Source organism: Schistocerca americana, chromosome 4 (assembly GCF_021461395.2).
Source record: "Schistocerca americana isolate TAMUIC-IGC-003095 chromosome 4, iqSchAmer2.1, whole genome shotgun sequence".
Taxonomy (NCBI): Eukaryota; Metazoa; Arthropoda; class Insecta; order Orthoptera; family Acrididae; genus Schistocerca; species Schistocerca americana.
In genome coordinates, this window is record NC_060122.1 from 357,043,155 (window position 1) to 357,061,755 (window position 18,601).

Genomic DNA, 18,601 nt, shown 5'->3' on the forward strand with positions numbered 1-18,601 from the left:
TAGCTGCAGTTACAAAATCAAGAAATCCGACAACGACCGGGAGAGCGGTGTGCTGATCACATGCGCCTCATACCGCGCCCTATGACGCCATTGGATCGTCCAGGACCTGAATGCGGAATCATGCGTTCGTTTACGCTGGAAATTGTACATGAAGTCAAATAACAGTTTTTGTGTTTGTAAATTACTTCTGAAATTAGTAGCGAGCGATACTGAACTTAATACAGATGATCTAGAATTTAATACGGATGACCCTCAAACTTGACAGAAGTCTGCATATGAATGAAAAACTATGTTATGTAAGTTAGAACAAAAAGTTGCTACTTGCTGTATTCTGTGGAGAAATGTAATCCACTGACACGGTTTTCAACCACTATTGTCATGAATAAATTAATCAATTTACCATTTGTCGTAGCGTATTAGCGCGTGACGGTTTTCCGATACTGTAGTGGGTCCTTACGTTGCGATAAGGTTCAGCTCGATTGATCAGGTGAATGGCAGCGGATGAGCCGTCTGCTGGTGATTTTTTCTATAGCTTCGCCAAAAACTGTAGTGTACTAAAAGTGAACAACGAGATAATTTTAATTTTTTTTCTGTGAAAATCCTCAACTCAGCAACACAGACATTTCAGATGACGCCTTAAGCTTATTGGAATGAGTTTTATCGGCGCTCGAGTATGCCTGAGTGATATAAGTTTTCCTGGAGGCAGGGAACTGTGAAACATTACGACCAATTAGGCGAACTCTGCAGATCAAAAATCGGAGAAAACTTTGTCAGTTGCGAGGTTCAACACGAAAAGACCTATGTTGTTGTAGTGCTGAAATGGTGAACATGGAGAAGTAATTTAACAAAGAACTAAACATGAAGAGTGTGTGTGTGTGTGTGTGTGTGTGTGTGTGTGTGTGTGTGTGTGTGCGCGCGCGCGCGCGCAAATAGACTTGTCTGACGAACAGCAGGAAAGGCGAAAGGAACTGTTTTCTCATCTTTTCGACGGATTAATGAACTGCCCGGGTGTGGATGAACGTATGGATCTCGCATTAGGAATATGAGCCTACCTAAAACACTCTATCAGTGACACAATATTCAGGTAGCTCAAACACACACTGACTGAATATTCATCTTCATCACCGCCTTTAGTACACCCCATCTTCTTCTCTGATTCTAAAATCCAGATATCCGCTATAAATAGTATTGCATGCATCGGTGTGACCATTACACACGGGAGTCACAGGTAAAGTCACAAAATTGCACAGCTCCTGCGTAGCCTCACGGAAACAAAGGAAAGATGATTAGCATTCCAAGTCTCGACATCAGGAACGGAGCATAAGCTCAGATTGAAGAAGGATGAGCAAGAAAATCGATCATGTTCTTTTGAAAACAACCACCCCGGCATTAGCTTACGCGATTAAGGGAAATCGCAACAACCTAAATATGAGATTTGCACTGCCGTCCTCCCTAATGTGGGTCCAGCGTCTTATCACTGCGAGACCTAGTTCGGCGCAGGAAACGACATGCAGACATATACTGAGTAGATAAGGGAACGAATGCAGACGTGTGTAGATTAAATGGCTCCCACTAATGAAGTGTTTCGTGAGTAAAATTATTTTCAACATAAAGATAGGTTTTTTTTTGTCTCATAGATGTCGAACGACGAAAACCCATCAACTGGCAAACTCCAGACAGGATCATATTTTGATGAAGATTAAAAGACGGCATCATATATTATGTTCGCATGAACAACTGACGATGTTCTTCCAACAAACGTGTTCATGTACTGTGGCGTTGTACCATTAATCTTCTTCCTTTTCCGTTTTCATTCTCTATTCCAAGGAGCACAGAGGGCTGTTTGAGATACGGCTCGTCAAAGAGTGCACTTCTTTTCAGGTAAATGACCTAGCAAGCTGGAAAAGAGGCAGTGATGATTCCAACTTTATTCATACACACTACCTTATAGACTGCGACGACGAACAGTTTGGGACGCTGTTGTCCGTATTAGCAACGTGTACCGCAGCTTAAACGCCCACTGTGGACGCTGTCGACATGCCGTTACCAAGAGAAAATAGTAGTAGTACTAGTCTCAGATAATAACAGCGACCGACCTTGTCCTTGTTTTCCTCGAATACCTGCCGTCATTGCACAACGAACCGTGACACACTCGAAAGCAGATCCGTAAATTCCCGCTATGACTAATCAACTTCTATCCATTCGTCGCTCTGACACACTGTCAGTTTAAGCACATCACGATGAAGAGTAGTCCGGAATATAATCACTTGCCAAAAATGCAAATCAACTGTGAAGTTATAGTATTTGGGCGAGATTCCACTCCAAACGACACTCTGCTAGAGAAACCATCAGTCACTTGTCACCAGGACTAGCACTTTTTCCACTAAGTGGAGTTGAGCCACATGTCAACATGTCCAGAGAGGTGGTGGTGTACTTCGTGGCGTTCATTCATCGTATTTCGCGGATCTGTTCAAGAACAAGAACTTTCAGGATTTAGAACAAGTCAAGATATACATTAACAAAGGAGAAGTAAATCATTGGAACTTAATTTGCACACAGTATTAACACTAAAGTACAATGTTGCTTAATTCCACACGTGCTCACACTACCTGAACGCAAGCAAAGCAACGGTAAGTGTCTGTATTCCAAGATGTAAGAAGTACCTACGTTATTTTTGAAACTGTCCAGACACAAGACAACAAACGCAATACACACACACACTTAATGATAAAACAGTATGTTAAGTTCTTGGCTACAGAAATGCTTGTGCATTCCATACGTATCGGCTCGGTTTGTTTTGCAGCTTGACAAACGATCAAAAAAGTAATGACAAACGAAACAGGGTACGGACTTAGTGTCTATTCGATGAACTGGTCTTTACAAACGAAGCACCAGCTTGGTCAGGAAATGGATAAGGAAGGAAATGGGCCGTGTCCTTGAAAAAGGAAACATCGCAGCATTTATCTTAAGCGGTGTATGTAAACACCTGGAAACATAAAATTCGACAGCCGAACGGAGATTTTAATTTTGATCCTGCCTCTTGAGAAACAGCTGGCCTAACAACTGACCCAGATCGCTGATTCAATCATGGAGGGCACTATAATTTTAAAGATAACTGTCACATAAATGTATTTCTAGTCGGCTCTTTCAGGCTTGGCAAATTCTTAGGTACACCGATGAACCCGCGTGTAACAACAGAAAGTTATCGCCGACTAGGATAACAAACTATATTGTCTAGTTGTGGTTCAACAGTTTTGTTCAACACAAACGATATGAAACTAAATTTTAGTTTATTCGGCATAATCGTTATAAGGTTCCAATTCAGATGCTTAACTCATCTACGTCTGCTTGAGGAACTAAATTAAGCGTGACATAGTACAATTATTAGGCGACTGAAACATAATGAAACATCTATTTTTTACTCAAGCACATTTGGTTGTATTAAAACGTAAACATTACGTGTTTACAATTTTCCAAAACAAAAAATAACGCAGGATTCTGTACATACAGAACAGTACTGATGCATTACAACAACGGCTAAATGCGGCGACTACCAACGTTATTACGGACATCTTACGCGTCATCCTGTCTATTCTGCCGCATACCACAACAAGCAACAATGAGACTTTTCGCTTTCCCTCAGCATACGTGGACGCGTTACCCATCAGAATTCAACCGGTGTAGGAAGAAAACGATACGTTTCTGCACATGAGTTACTATTCAAAATAGTATGCACTCACTTCCTTTTACAAGTACTAGAAGTTTCTGACGGGAATCTCCGAATTATCAAAATCCACATCCGAACAAGGCTATTATTTCTTTCTGGTTGTTCTATTGATATTTACGAGCACCTCGTCTTACGTATATTACTTTAACAAGCAAGTGGATGTTAAATTACATTAAAACATCCCAGTTGATCGGTTCTTATACCACGTAGACAAACTAATTAATCACGTGCAATTTTGCTACCTTTAACAGTGCAATGAGTGCTACAAAAGCCGGTCGGAGTGGCCGTGCTGTTCTAGGCGCTACAGTCTGGAACCGCAAGACCGCTACGGTCGCAGGTTCGAATCCTGCCTCGGGCATGGATGTGTGTGATGTCCTTAGGTTAGATAGGTTTAAGTAGTTCTAAGTTCTAGGGGACTGATGACCTCAGAAGTTAAGTCCCATAGTGCTCAGAGCCATTTGAACCATTTTTTTGCTACAAAAGCCGTACATGAATCGCTATGCTCTGCATAAATCACTAATTTTAGAGTTTTAGGTGGTGACGTCCTTACAATGTCTGCTATTAGCTTGATCAAAAGCAAATCAAAGTTTCAGTATTTCTTGCAAGACATTGTCACATTGCCTCCTCGTCTGACCTGCTAACTTCCTGTAATCACTAACCCGAAAACGATTTTGATGCACATATTTACTTCACAGTCCATGAAGACCATACGAAGATTATGATTTTAACATTCCATCAGATAAAGAGATCATTTGAGACAGAGCATAAGCTCTGGGCAAAAAATGGGGAAGGAGCTATATGCGCAACTTTGGACGACCGAACGAGGATCTGAACACCGCTTGTCCGAAAGTGAGTCCCATTCGTCAGCACATTGCTCAGACACATTTCGAGACAATTTAGTTAACCAGTAATGTACACAAAACGAGAAAAACTAGGGAAACCTAATACAGTGACGCTGAATCCATATCACATTGCAGTTTCCGTAACATAAATGAGGTTTGTTTGTTTGTAGGAGGGGACCAAACAGCGAGGTAATCAGTCCCATCGGATTACGGATGGATGGGGAAGGAAGTTGGCCGTGCCCTTTCAAAGGAACCATCCCGGCATTTGCCTGTAGCGATTTAGGGAAATCACGGAAAACCTAAATGAGGATGGCCGGACGCTGGATTGAACCGTCGTCCTCCCGAATGTGAGTCCAGAGTGCTAACCATTGCGCCACCTCGCTCGGTGATAAATCAGGTACTATTGCCACGGAAAAATGCTGGCTGAGAATATGAAAAAGAATAAATGGAGTTACAACGATAGTCCTTGCTGCAGCGGCCAATAATGGCAAATTCACGGTGATTTTAAATAGGTATCACTCCATATCTACTTGTACATATAAACTCTGCAAACCATCTTCAGGTGAGTGGGCACTTGGTGTACCACTGTCGCACCCCCCTTTCCTGTTTTAGTCACGAATGGTAGGCGAAAATAACTCGAATCTCTCTCATATTATCTTCATAGTGTTTTCGCGAGTATACAATAAATTGGCTGACTGTTTTAGGAACGTAGACTCTTGGTGTTTTAACAGTGAACCACACCGTAATGCACAACGTCTCTCTTGCGTCTTCCACTGGAGCTCGCTGTGTATCTTAGTAACGCTTCCGCGCTTATTAAGAGAACGTGTGACGAAATGCGCTGCTCTTCTTTGGATCTTCCCTATTCATTTTATTAGTCCTATGTGGTATGGGTCACAGACTGACGAATAGTACTCAAGTATCGGCCGAAGGAGACTTACGTAAGCTACCTCATTCGTGGGTGGAGTACACTTCTTGAGGATTCTTCCAATAACCCTCAATCTGGCATCTTCATTACCTGCGATTCGTTTCTGGGGTCGTTCCACTTTAAATCACTCCGCACGCACAGACCCAAATAATTAATGGACGTGACTGATTCCGATGATTGTTCGGAAACTGTCTTCAGAAATATTTTTACAGGCTGTACTGAACAGCTTTTATTGACGTTAGTACATCAGTGTACGGGATGATGCATTTCCTAATAAGTCTGTAAGGAAAATATAATTGTTGTAGCGAGGGAATTATCCCTACGGCTTGCGACGATGTTGCCACTTTTCATTATTAATAGTGACCACTTCCTGGAAGATATACAGAATACATGTGATGTACTGATCCGAATTGTGATAGTCACTCAGGCAGCAACAAAACAAAAAAGCAAGTAACCGTAATTAAATGAAAGAATGACATTCTACTCGACGAATCCAAGCCTGTTATTAACGGCACTGGGCACATGTGGTACTGGTAAAAAAAAAAGTATACTGTGCGCCGCAAGCCCATGACCGTATTATTGGCCTCTTTTCGCCGCCGCTCTGGGAGGGAGAGGGAGAGGGAGAGAGAGGGAGAGTGAGAGAGAGAATGACGGACGAGGAGGGGTGGGGGGGGGGGGCGGGGGGGGTCTCTAACTCCGGCCGCCTTTTACCCACGGGGAAGATCCAGGCTGAATGCACCAAATCCATTAAAACTGCACCCAGTGAAATTTGCGCCCAACCAGATATCTGTGAAATCTGCCCCTAATACCCGCTCACTTTGTGTCACGGCTAACCTGCGCCCGGACCGTCGTAATTACCCCAAACTTCCTGCTCCCCAGGCGTGGACGAACTGCGCCCCCATAGACCACCTCTACCACAGTAGCCAACTGTCTGTACAAACAGCCTTAGTACCGCTCTAGCTGTCGTAGGGTTGACATCGTGCGACTTGTGTATTTCTGTGTCAATAGTTCCGATACGGAAGTTTCAAAAATCATTCGGGTTAAGCCGTATTTCTACTACTACGAAGTTTATTCTTACTTAGTGAACAGAACGAAAGAAGACGGGATTGTGACGTGGCGCTGTTGAAGACAGAAAGCAAGCCACTGGCTAGGAATGCTTAAAACCTAGGATTCGACGGTGCTTTATTCACTCGAGCATCAATGTGGAGCTCCAGATGAAGCTCGGTTCGAAGTCAGGAAAACTTTGAACAAGTCAAAGAAAAGGGAGAGATTTCTGTTTCCAAAATGTATTCAGAAGTGCTGCGTAATCGAGAGTATGATTTCGTCACTGAAATGCCCGAGCACCAAGCAACGAAGAGAACTTCATACTATCAGCGGGCAAAATCACGAGGAAATGAGGAAGATCCGCAGACAAGAGAAGAAATTGATCTCAAAGCAGAGTTACTAGCTATGAATGATAGCAACAGTTTTCTGTTACGCATCGACAAATTAGGGCAATGAATAATAGGTTTTAGCGGAAGAACAGATAAAGAGGCTCTAAGAAGTACACAAAACTTTTTTTATAGATGGTACTTTCAAGTGCTCTAGCAAACAGTAATCGCAAATATACGTCCTTTACGTCGACTTTGGGAGAGCAAATAAGGAGACAAACATCTATCCATTTGCCTTTGCTTTATCGCTAACCAAAAAAACACTTACCGAAATTTGGCGGAAAATCGAAACTTGTAACCGTGACCGTAGACTTCGAATCAGCAGCGGTTTCTGCGATTGAAGCTGTACTACCGACAGCCAAAGCACATGGGTGATATTTCCACATGAAAAAGTGTCTCTGGAGAATAGTGGAATATCTAAGACTTACTAATGAATACAAAGAAAAAGAAGTGAAACAACAAATTCGCATGTGTGCTGCTCTGGCGTTTCTATGGTTTGAAGCTGCCTGTGATGCCTGGCTCGAGATACATTCACAGGCACCAGATGTCCACAGGCTACTTTGTAGATACCACACCACCACCACCACTCCATCTACAGGCCACAAGTGGCCCATCGGGACCATCCGACCGCCGTGTCATCCTCCTAGAAGGATGCGGATAGGATGGGCATGGGGCAGCACACCGCTCTCCCGGTCGTTATGATGGTATTCTTGACCGAAGCCGCTACTATTCGGTCGAGTAGCTCCTCAACTGGCATCACGAGGCTGAGTGCACCCCGAAAAATGGCAACAGCGCATGGTGGCCTGGATGGTCACCCATCCAAGTGCCGACCAAGCCCGACAGCGCTTAACTTCGGTGATCTCACGGGAACCGGTGTAACCACTGCGGCAAAGCCGTTGCCACTTTGTAGATAGCTGGTTGGAAAATGAAGAAAGCCCAATCAGCCTTTGGAGTTACTACAAACGGCACCATCGAACGACCAACGCTGATGACTGGAACCACAAAATTAAAAACATGCTTGTCAAACCAAATCCTGAAATCAATGACGTAACACGGTGTATAAAAAGAGAAGCAGAAAATTCGGAGTGTGCGTTAATGGAGCAGAGCTGTGTATAGAAGGTAAACGAAAATAAACACAATATACATGTAACGGGATGAAAGTTTGGAAAAAAATTAAAAAGTACGAAGAGGATGGTGAGATCAGGGTTTGCTTGAAAGCTATCTTCTACCTACAAAAATCTGACTAAATTTATCAGAAGATGTGTATAGACAGAAAAATGTACAAAATAATAACTACTTATAAACAAAAAAGAACTTGAAAAAAGATATATTGAAGATGCTTATAAGATGATTTTAAACATGCCTAACTGATGCTAATTTAGTTTTGCTATTTATCCTGTTGAAAGCCTGGATAAAGTGTGTTGGAAGTCTGGTAATTTTTAAAAACCTAGATTCAATTCTATGGCCGGCCATACTGAATTTGGCTTCTGTGGTTTCTGAGTTCATTCCAGGCAAATGCTGGAATGGTTCCAAGGAGGCCACGGTTGCTTCCTACCCCTCCTGCAACCGAGCGAAAGCTAAATCTCTAACGATAATAACTGTCGACGAGTCGTAAAACACCAAACGCAAAATTTGTTTTCACCTCGTTGTTATGACGATCAATGAAGATATACTGAGCTACAATTAAACAAATCAGTGTAATTTAAACTTTTTTTCTTGAGTGAAATTGTCATTAACTTTATAAAGCTTCTAAGACACATAAACGTACTTTAATGACGTAAAAATAAGACTCATGAGCTATTTAAATGTTACTGAATGTCTTGGCGATATTTTCTGTGATTAACTTCAAACTTGTACAAGACTACAAAGAATTCCCTACTTCGTTACCTACACACCCATTATTTTACTCTGGTTCAGACTTACGTCTAAACAGTGGCATAGCTAGATAGTTTGGCATCCGGTGCAGCTTTTAATTTGTCACCCCCGCCGTCCAATTGCCAACATCACAAAAGCATAAAATACAACATTTGTGACTGAAACGTAACTTAGAATTTCTTCCTTCTTTTTCGGTTGCAAATCTTCAAATTGCCTCATCAGTATCGATATCTTTGGCTAGCCCATTTTTATCGACTAACTACTAAATTAGACAGTCGTGCTCGACTTATAGAGGAACAAAGATAATTCTTAATTAATATGACTTTTGAAAAAAAAAGAGTTCTCTTACATAACGCTATCGAAACACAAAGTTAAGAAAAATCTTAGAGCCAAAATAAAGTTGGGAACAGTTTCGGCAAAAAAGAATCTTCTTAGTCGAGAAATTTGCGCGATGAATCTCATGATAAATGTCAAGTGATTTTTGTATAAACGTAGGAAGTTTAGTTTCTTAAGTTTTAATAAAAATGACTAGGATCTCAAACAGTATCTGACATATGTTCCACGGTTTTTCAACATGTATCGATTTCTTGCAGAAACCTGTCGATATTGACCTTCTCAGTTGCAGCGTTCTGTATAGTATGGCTTGAAAATGCGAGTTCTGAAACCTCTAGGTAACATCCATCAGCTCTTCTACCTGCCGCGAAAGGGCTGTAAAGTGGCAGAATTTCTTAAGCGGTACATGTAACGGGACCAACTGTGTAGGGATGACGTAATGCACAATACGTAACATGAAGTTACGTTTATTTCAGAATGCTTCGTTCCCAAATTACACAAATAAACATAGTTAAACATCTCATTAAAATTACACCAACAACTGGATTCTAAATTACACTGTAGACGTGTATAATAAAATAACTGCAGTATTTTCAGGTTTTGCAAATACTGATCTACATTATTGGTATTTAAGTTACAGCGATCAAGCTCTTACTTTCATTAAAGATTTTCATTAAATTTTTCAGAGATATAGGATATTTCTAAAATAAACTGAGTATTTATGCAGTTCCTACTTTTACTCCACGGATTGAGTACATATTAAGCCGTACTCACGCGCACTGAAGGCACACATATCTCGTTCAGTTTCATAGTTTGTTCCAACGTATCACATGCAATAAGACTCACCATTTTGCGAAAAGAGGACAATGACACTTTAATATCACATTCAAGGCGCCGTTGGCACCATAAAAAAGAGTGACGTAACAAGGGCATTGTATCGCTTCCCGCCTACTGAATTCAAGCAAACACGCTACCGTAAACTGGAAAAGAGGGCTCTTAAATGCTAATAGAGGACGGCGACAAGCGTAATAGAGTCACAAGTCTCATCCGCAAGGGTTGATAATGGCATCTTTATTCAAAGAGCAATGAACTACAGCCAGAGTCTGAAATCCGGCGTAAACAAACCTAATGAAAACTCGCACCAATGTCTTCGCCAATAAGTTTGAGAATTAGTTGCAGGTACACTGCTGATTATGCATGCACGTATGCATGGAACAAATGTAAAATTGTCGTGAAGTGTACTACGTGCGTGATTATGCACACTAACAGCATTTTACCGCAACTGTTCGAATTAGAGAGTAGCGCCATCTACATTCTCTATGTAAGAAAATATTACACAGTAGGTTTCTCATTCAAAAATCACATTTGAATGTCAGTTATTTGAGAGAAGTCTGAGTGCGACAGTGGCAAGACCACAGATCCTTGAAGTTGGATACGTCGGTTCCCGTCCGGTAACCGAATTTAAGCAACGTCGGCCCCGGTTAGCACTTGGATGAGAGACCGCCTGAGAACACCGAATGCCGTTGGCTCAGGGACACTTGGGTCGCCGAAATGACGTCCAATTCAGAGACTTGGACCAGGACGTTGAGCTATAAGACAATATTCTTGAGAGTGTGGTTTATCGGTCCCCGATATTGCTCAGCCCATCTATTTGTTTACTTACTGGCTCAGTCAATCGATTTCTACTACACAGCCAGCCTCTCTAAAAATCACTGACGCAGTAAACATAAATTATAACAATGATTTAATGCAATAAAATAGAGTGGTGCCTTCTACGCACAGGACAGACAATACTTTACGCCATCGCCGGTGTGATCTCTGTCTCACGCCATGAGAGACTCTCCAGCCGTTGCACACTTTGGCATGTAGCGACACTGCGATAAGAACCAGATTTGGCCACTGTTCGCCTCCCATGCAAGCGGGCCCGGGTTCGATTCCCGGCCGGGTTGGAGATTTTCTCCGCTCAGGGACTGGGTGTTGTGTTGTCGTCGTCATCACTTCATCCTCATCACCGGCGCGGAAGTCGCCCAATGTGGCGTCGACTGAAATAAGACTTGCACTTGGCCGCCGAACTTTCCCTGATGGGGCCTCCCGGCCAACGATGCTGTACGCTCATTTCATTTTTGGCCACTGTTTCGGCTTTCCTTTGAACGCTCATATGTTTACAAAAGTATCGGTGTCGCTTCTTAAAGTAATACTTGTCAAGCTTACTTTCTGCCATCCATAAAGAGCATTCAGTTGATAATAACTTCAACGTACCTAAATTATGATGAAAGTCGTCGTTAAATGTTCTACGCACGTGCTACAGACGGCCGCAACATCGCCCCACCATCCGCCTTTTCACTTGCACAAATCTGTAAGTAAAGTATCTGAATACAGGAATGTGTTGAAATATGTTATATTAGCGAGGACTATCACTGGAGATCTTTTACATTCACTTTTACATAGATCGACATTTGAATTGTGACATATCATCTACTAGTTTATAAAATATATAAAATATGTTGGCCTCAGACAAATAGGAAGCAACAGTTTTGTAAATTGCGTAATTGTTTACAAGAAATCTACATCTACATCCATCTACATACATACTCCGTAAACCACCTGACGGTGTGTTGCGGAGGGTACCTTGAGTACCTCTATCGGTTCTCCCTCCTATTCCAGTCTCTTATTGTTCGTGGAAAGAAGGATTGTCGGTATGCCTCTGTGTGGGCTCTAATCTCTCTGATTTTATCCTCATGGTCTCTTCGCGAGATATACGTAGGAGGGAGCAATATACTGCTTGACTCCTCGGTGAAGGTATGTTCTCGAAACTTTAACAAAAGCCCGTACCGAGCTACTGAGAGTCTCTTCTGCAGAGTCTTCCACTGGAGTTTATCTATCATCTCCGTAACGCTTTCGCGATAACTAAATGATCCTGTAACGAAGCGGGCTGTTCTGCGTTGGATCATCTCTATCTCTTCTATCAACCATATCTGGTACGGATTCCAACTGCTGAGCAGTATTCAAGCAGTGGGCGAACAAGCGTACTGTAACCTACTTCCTTTGTTTTCGGATTGCATTTCCTTAGGACTCTTCCAATGAATCTCAGTCTGGCATCTGCTTTACCGACGATCAACTTTATATGATCATTCCATTTTAAATCACTCCTATTACGTACTCCCAGATAATTTATGGAACTAACTGCTTGCAGTTGCTGACCTGCTATTTTGTAGCTAAATGATAAGGGATCTATCTTTCTATGTATTCGCAGCACATTGCACTTGTCTACATTGAGATTCAATTGCTATTCCCTGCACCATGCGTCAATTCGCTGAACTGGTTAATGCTACTTCTTGTTTTCCAAGTTCCTGGGGTCAGCGTCCCTGCCGTATCACTAGAGGAAGATGGACGACGATCTAGCGCCGACCCACAGCCTAGTATCACTGTCATAAAGTAGGTGAGAAACATTTCCTGAGGGCCAGAAAAATGGAGCAGAGAAACAATTTCGACTCGCGTAGGATTCTTCGCGCACGGACGTATTTGCCAGCACCAAGCAAGGGGAGGCAGGCGGGCGGCGTCCAGCACATGAATGGGACTCCCTTGCCGATCTGGGCCAGGCCCGCCGGCGGGGCGCAGTTGTATCCGGCTGTCGCGGCCGGCGGGGGAGTGCGGGGGCGTCGGCCGCTACGGCGGCGGCTGCGGGACGTCGCATTGCAGATGAGCCGAGCTTTCCGCCGCCGCCGCCGCCCATTACCGTAATTGCAGCCGCAGGACGCGTCGCGACGCCACGGTCCAGGCGCAGCCGCGCATTCACGCCCCTCCCACGCCAGCCAGCCAGCCAGCCAGCCAGCCAGCCAGCCCTCTGGCACGCGAGCCGCAACCACTCCTCCTGCTCGGGCCGGCGAAACCCAAGCGAATACATACAACTTTTAGTCGCACAACTGTTTATTTCTGCATGGAAATGAGATGGGGCACTATGTGTGTGTACTCATCCTCTACGTGACAGTCGCTCGACAGAAAAGTCGTGTAGCTCCACATACTCTACACTCAAACATAATGAGGTATCTCGAATAGAATGACCTCTTCCTTGCAGAATTGCATGGATTCCAAGAACAACGGTCGTGTGAAACCCAACTCGCACTTTTCTGACATCCTGAAAGAAATAGACTAAGGCAGTCAGCCAGGTGCAGAATTTCTTGACTTCCGAAAAGTGTTTCAATCAGTACCACACTACGCGCAAGTACGACCATGTGGGGTATCACGCGAAATTTGCGACTGGACTTAGTATTTCTTTGCACAGAGGGCGCAGCATGTTACCTTGGATGGAAGTCATCGACGGATGTAGAAGTAACTCCAGGTGTGCCCCTCGGAAGTATGTTGGGACCCTTACTGTTCATGTTGTACATTGGCAATCTTGCAAAAAATATTAACAATAACTCAGACTTTTCGTAAATAATGCCGTTATCTATAATGGAGTAATGTATGAAAAAGCTGCACAAATTTTCTTTTAGATCTTGAAAAGATTTCGAAATGGTGCAGATATTACGAATTTGATTTCAGTGATCAAAAATTTAAAACTGTGCTCAATACAAAATGGTTCAAATGGCTCTATGCACTATGGGACTAAACATCTGAGGTCCTCAGTGCCCTACACTAGGAACTACTTAAACCTAACTAACATAAGGACATCACACGCATCCATGCCCGAGGCAGTATTCGAACCTGCGACCGTAGCAGCAGCGCGATTCCGCACTGAAGCGCCTACATCCGCTCGGCCACACCGGCCGGCGCTCAACACATGGCCGGCCGGTGTGACCGAGTGGTTCTAGGCGCTACAGTCTGGAACCGTTCGACCCCTACGGTCGCAGGTTCGAATCTTGCCTCGGGCATGGCCGTGTGTGATGTCCTTAGGTTAGTTAGCTTTAAGTAGTTCTACGTTCTAGAGGACTGATGACCTAAGTAGTTAAGTCCCATAGTGCTCAGAGCCATTTGAACTCAACACAAAATTATAAGAATACAGACTTCTATGACCACATTATCAAAGAGTCACAACTGCAATCAGTCACCTCACACAAATACCTGAGTGCAACAATTTCTTGGGATATGAAATGGCACGTTCACATACGTTCAGTCGTGGGTACAGCTGATGGGTAGATTCCAGTTCATTGGTAGGATACTAGAAAAACGCAATCAGTCGACAAAGCACACGTGCGACCCATCCTGGAATACTGCCCAAGCATATGGGACCCATAGCAAGTAGGACTAACATGGGACATTGAACGTATGGAAAGGTCAGCACGAATGGTCACATGTTTGTTTGACCCACACGAGAGCATCACGGAGATATGAAAAAATTGAACTGGCAGACGCTGATGATATGCGCAAAGTATTTCGTGAAATGTTACAAATCTTCAAGAACGACTTTTAAGCGAGGAATCTAGGAATATACTAAAACCCCTCTACATATCGCTCCCGTAGGGACTGCAAAGACAAGATTAATTACAGCACGAAGAGGCACTTAAGTAATCATTCTTTCCTCGTTCCAGATGTGAATGGAACGGGTATAAGCCCTAATAAGTGATACAACGGGAAGTACCGAGATGTAAATGCAGTCAAGAACGATCATAAAACCTCGTCGACGGTCTCTTGACCGGACTGCAACCAAACAGTTGCACAATTATAGGCTGAAAGCCATTAGTACATCACTGTCCGTTGGCGAGAGCATATACTCGACTGCAACGTGTATCTCGCGGAAAGAGCATGAAGGTACTATGAGACGGATTCGAGCTCACATGGAGCGTTATTACCTATCGTTGGTCCCGTGTATTATTCGCGACAGGAAAAGGCAAAGGGGGAAGTACATTTGTAATTAATTAATGAATTCGTTCCTTAACTCTAAGTAACTGGGTTGTGAGCATGAAGTCGCTGATTCGAATCTCTCTAGCAGCATACATCTACGTATATTGGCAAATGGAAAAATTAATGAACAAATATTGAGAATTTTTTTAACAAAAACGTCATCCTTTTATTTTTTATTACTATTCACATGAAAATGCGAATATTACAATAAATTAAAATTTGTTACAAAAATGCGACACGTAAGATAGAATACCAAATACAATTTTTATTTCTAGATACTGAATAGTGTTACTGATGCCATATTTTTTTTTTTCATTTAACAAAATGGCATTTCGTACGTTTGTATCAAATGCTAACTTATTTTCATACGACCAGTAATCAAAAACAAAAAAAGTTATTGTTATTCAAATTAATGTTCCATACTTCTTAATCGAAATTTCCATTTCTTACTAACACGGAATTTGAAAAAGATAGTAAAAAAAGATAAGATACCAGCAAATTTCGAACCAGCGACTTTTACAAACCTATTACGTTACAAACTAAACTGCCGACGAACACCTGATAGGAAATATCTACGGAAACTACTTGCATGCAGAGCTTTCCAACTAAACATTTTAGTCTAGCTGAAATCACGAGGCTCTTCAATTTCGATTCAACATTTTAGTTGACGTAGCAGCCGAATGTATGTGTCCGTTAGAAGACAGCCGAGTGATACTGGAATTAGTCACAGTGCTGGCAAGCCGTTCTACACAAATGGATTGGTTTCAAGAATGGAATCATCGCTCTGGCTAAAATTGGCGCGCAGCTGTTGTACTTCAGACTGGACGCCGTACCACACGATTCTGTTATTTACGATCCCAACCCCAGCAGAAACATTGCGCAACATCTCTGCAGACGGAATACTGTGCAGCAGCCAGGAAACCGCGTGCATATTTAAGGCGTTTCAAAGGAGGAACTAACTTACTGCTGATTTCAGCTGCTGCGTCAGTCATCGAAATGGCCGATTTTTACGGCTACTACAGACTCTTCCATCCTCTATCATGCCCAGATATCGTTTTACATTTTAAAATACTAGGCTCGCATCCTACACAGCCGTACAGGCCACCATCACGGCATTCCAGAATCGGTTTTCACTCAGCAGAGGAGTGTACTCTGTTCTGAAACTTAACAGTTGCCCGAGTGTTCAACGATTTTGTAAACTGTTCATTGCGTCAGTAAGACTTTTGACCTGTTGTTTGCTGACATTGGACTATTTGTAGACACCATTACAAATATCTCCCGACACACGCATCACTGCAACAACTTACGTAACAGTGTGCCTCTGTCACACGTATCCTCCCAATCTGCTATTACCAGTCTTTCGTACAACTGACTGAATGAACGTACTATGGTGAAAATGGGTCTTGAAATAAAACCGTTTATGAGTAACACTGGGTTTATTATGTCTTAATTTTATGATGAAGTCTCCTACGTCAATCTAAAGTTCCACTCACAGCACATCAACATGCACAGTATTTACGTTCTCACTAGAGTTAGCCATTATCTTTTAAGATTTCTTTCCTACGCGGTAGAAAAAAAAAAAAAAAAAAAAAAAAACTGCTCCATATTGCACAGTGCTACTGATAGACTTCGCGCTCTTATTCGCAAAGTTTCAGCGCCCCGGCTCGAACTTGTTCACTCTATAAGCCGACCCCGCAGACGAACTGCTTACGCTCACCCCGCTTCTTAGCTGACGAGGTATCTAGAGCCACCTGTGATCTTTGGCGCAGCATTGATCTGTAAGGGTACGCTTTGATACAGTGTAGCGGAATCGATACCTGTATCCTTAAAAACTTCCTGGCACATTAAAAAACTGTGTACCCTATCGGCATTCTTACATAGGAACTTGTCTTTCGCGGACGATGGTCTGACCAACTAAGCTGTCAAGCCACGACTCATGGCCCACCCTCACAGCTTCAACTCTGACAGTACCACTCTATTACTTTCCAAACATTACAGAAGTTCACCTCTATACATAGTTGGACATGCAGTCTGGCAAGAATCTGTGAGGGCAGGTCGTGAGTAGTGTCCAGATAGTTCAGTCAGTAAGAGCATCGCCGACGAAAGCAAGGTTCTGGGTTTTTGTCCAGATCAGGCAAATCTCTCGGGAAGTTTGGAACTTCGTTCTGCCAATATGAACCATATACGGGGTGAAGGAAAAATGCCACAATTGGTGGTCGGAGTGTGATTTCTCGTTTTAGTTCGAGAAAAAATCGTATCTAGTACCGCTAATAGGTTTAACAGAAATGCGACTTTAAAAAACGAGGCTCTACCAACGCTATAAGTGCGTGCAGCGTGGCGAAGAACAAGTAGCATGAACTCTGCGCTCTGCCGGAGCTGTCCCATTACCTCAGTGAGACGAGGCGATGCCGCGAGGGACGGATATGCAGACTCGTCAGTGTTAAGAGTCGAGTTCGTGCTAAATTTTCTTTCAGTTAAAACATCAAAGTGTATCCAATTTACACATCCACAAACCGGCGTCTTGTGTGTTTCCTTTTGTTACTGCCGTCTTTATTTAAACATTAAGACATTACATGAACTTCTTACTGACGTAAACGACCGCTTTGTTTCGTCCATGGCGCAAATAAAGCCAATGGAAAATAATACTAGATCAGTAACATCGTCTGTATTCAATGAGGTACAAAAACCACAACTAGTAGGCTATAATAGACTGCACATTATGCTATGCACAATAATTCCGTTCTATACGTTTCACGTCCAGGCTTATCTTCACAGAGTTAGTACGTAAAAGTACGAGCAACGTTCACTTTGGACGAGTGCAAAGCGAGCACCTTGCGCCGGCCGCATGACCGAGTGGTTCTATGCGCTTCAGTCCGGAACCGCGCGATTGCTACGGTCGCAGGTTCGAATCATGCCTCGGGCATTACTGTATGTGATATCGTTAGGTTAGTTAGGTTTAAGTAGTTCTAAGTTCTAGGGGACTGATGACCTCAGATGTTAAGTCCCATTGTGCTCATAGCCATTTGAACTATTTGAGCGCCTTGCATTTGAAAACACTTCGCCACTCGCCAGATCGTACTTCGCTGGACTGTGCATCACACCTGCTTGCAGTATTTCCGAGGCGGCATGCACGGGAGCTATAAGGTCGTGTACGTCCATAGGTGGAGTACTATAAAACTTATTTTTGTGTCCCCCACAAACAAAAATCTAGTGCATTAAGGCCCGGGGAACGTGGAGCCCAGAACATTGGACCTCGACGCCAATTCATTTACCTGGAAACGCTTCACTTAAACAGTTACGTACGTTTATTCCGACGAGCGGTCTAAGGTGCTGCAGTCATGGACTGTGCGGCTGGTCCCGGCGGAGGTTCGAGTCCTCCCTCGGGCATGGGTGTGTGTGTTTGTCGTTAGGATACTTTAGGTTAGGTAGTGTGTAAACTTAGGGACTGATGACCTTAGCAGTTAAGTCCCATAAGATTTCACACACATTTCATTTCGTTAATTCCGAAGTGTGCCGGCGCACCATCATGATCAAACTATAGCTGTCGCCGAATACCAAGCGGAACGTTTCGTAACGCGTCACGCAAAGTACCGCACAGAAACACATGATGCAGGGGCGCATTCAACTT

General features: G+C 43.1%; 1 protein-coding gene and 1 pseudogene across 5 annotated transcripts in view; both read right to left on the reverse strand.

Moving 5' to 3' along the window:
* The window catches only part of LOC124613056 (multiple PDZ domain protein-like), a 1,056,684-nt gene that overhangs the window by 897,079 nt on the left and 141,004 nt on the right, over positions 1–18,601 (reverse strand). The window lies entirely within an intron of this gene.
* LOC124614370 lies at positions 7,708–7,825 on the reverse strand (annotated as a pseudogene).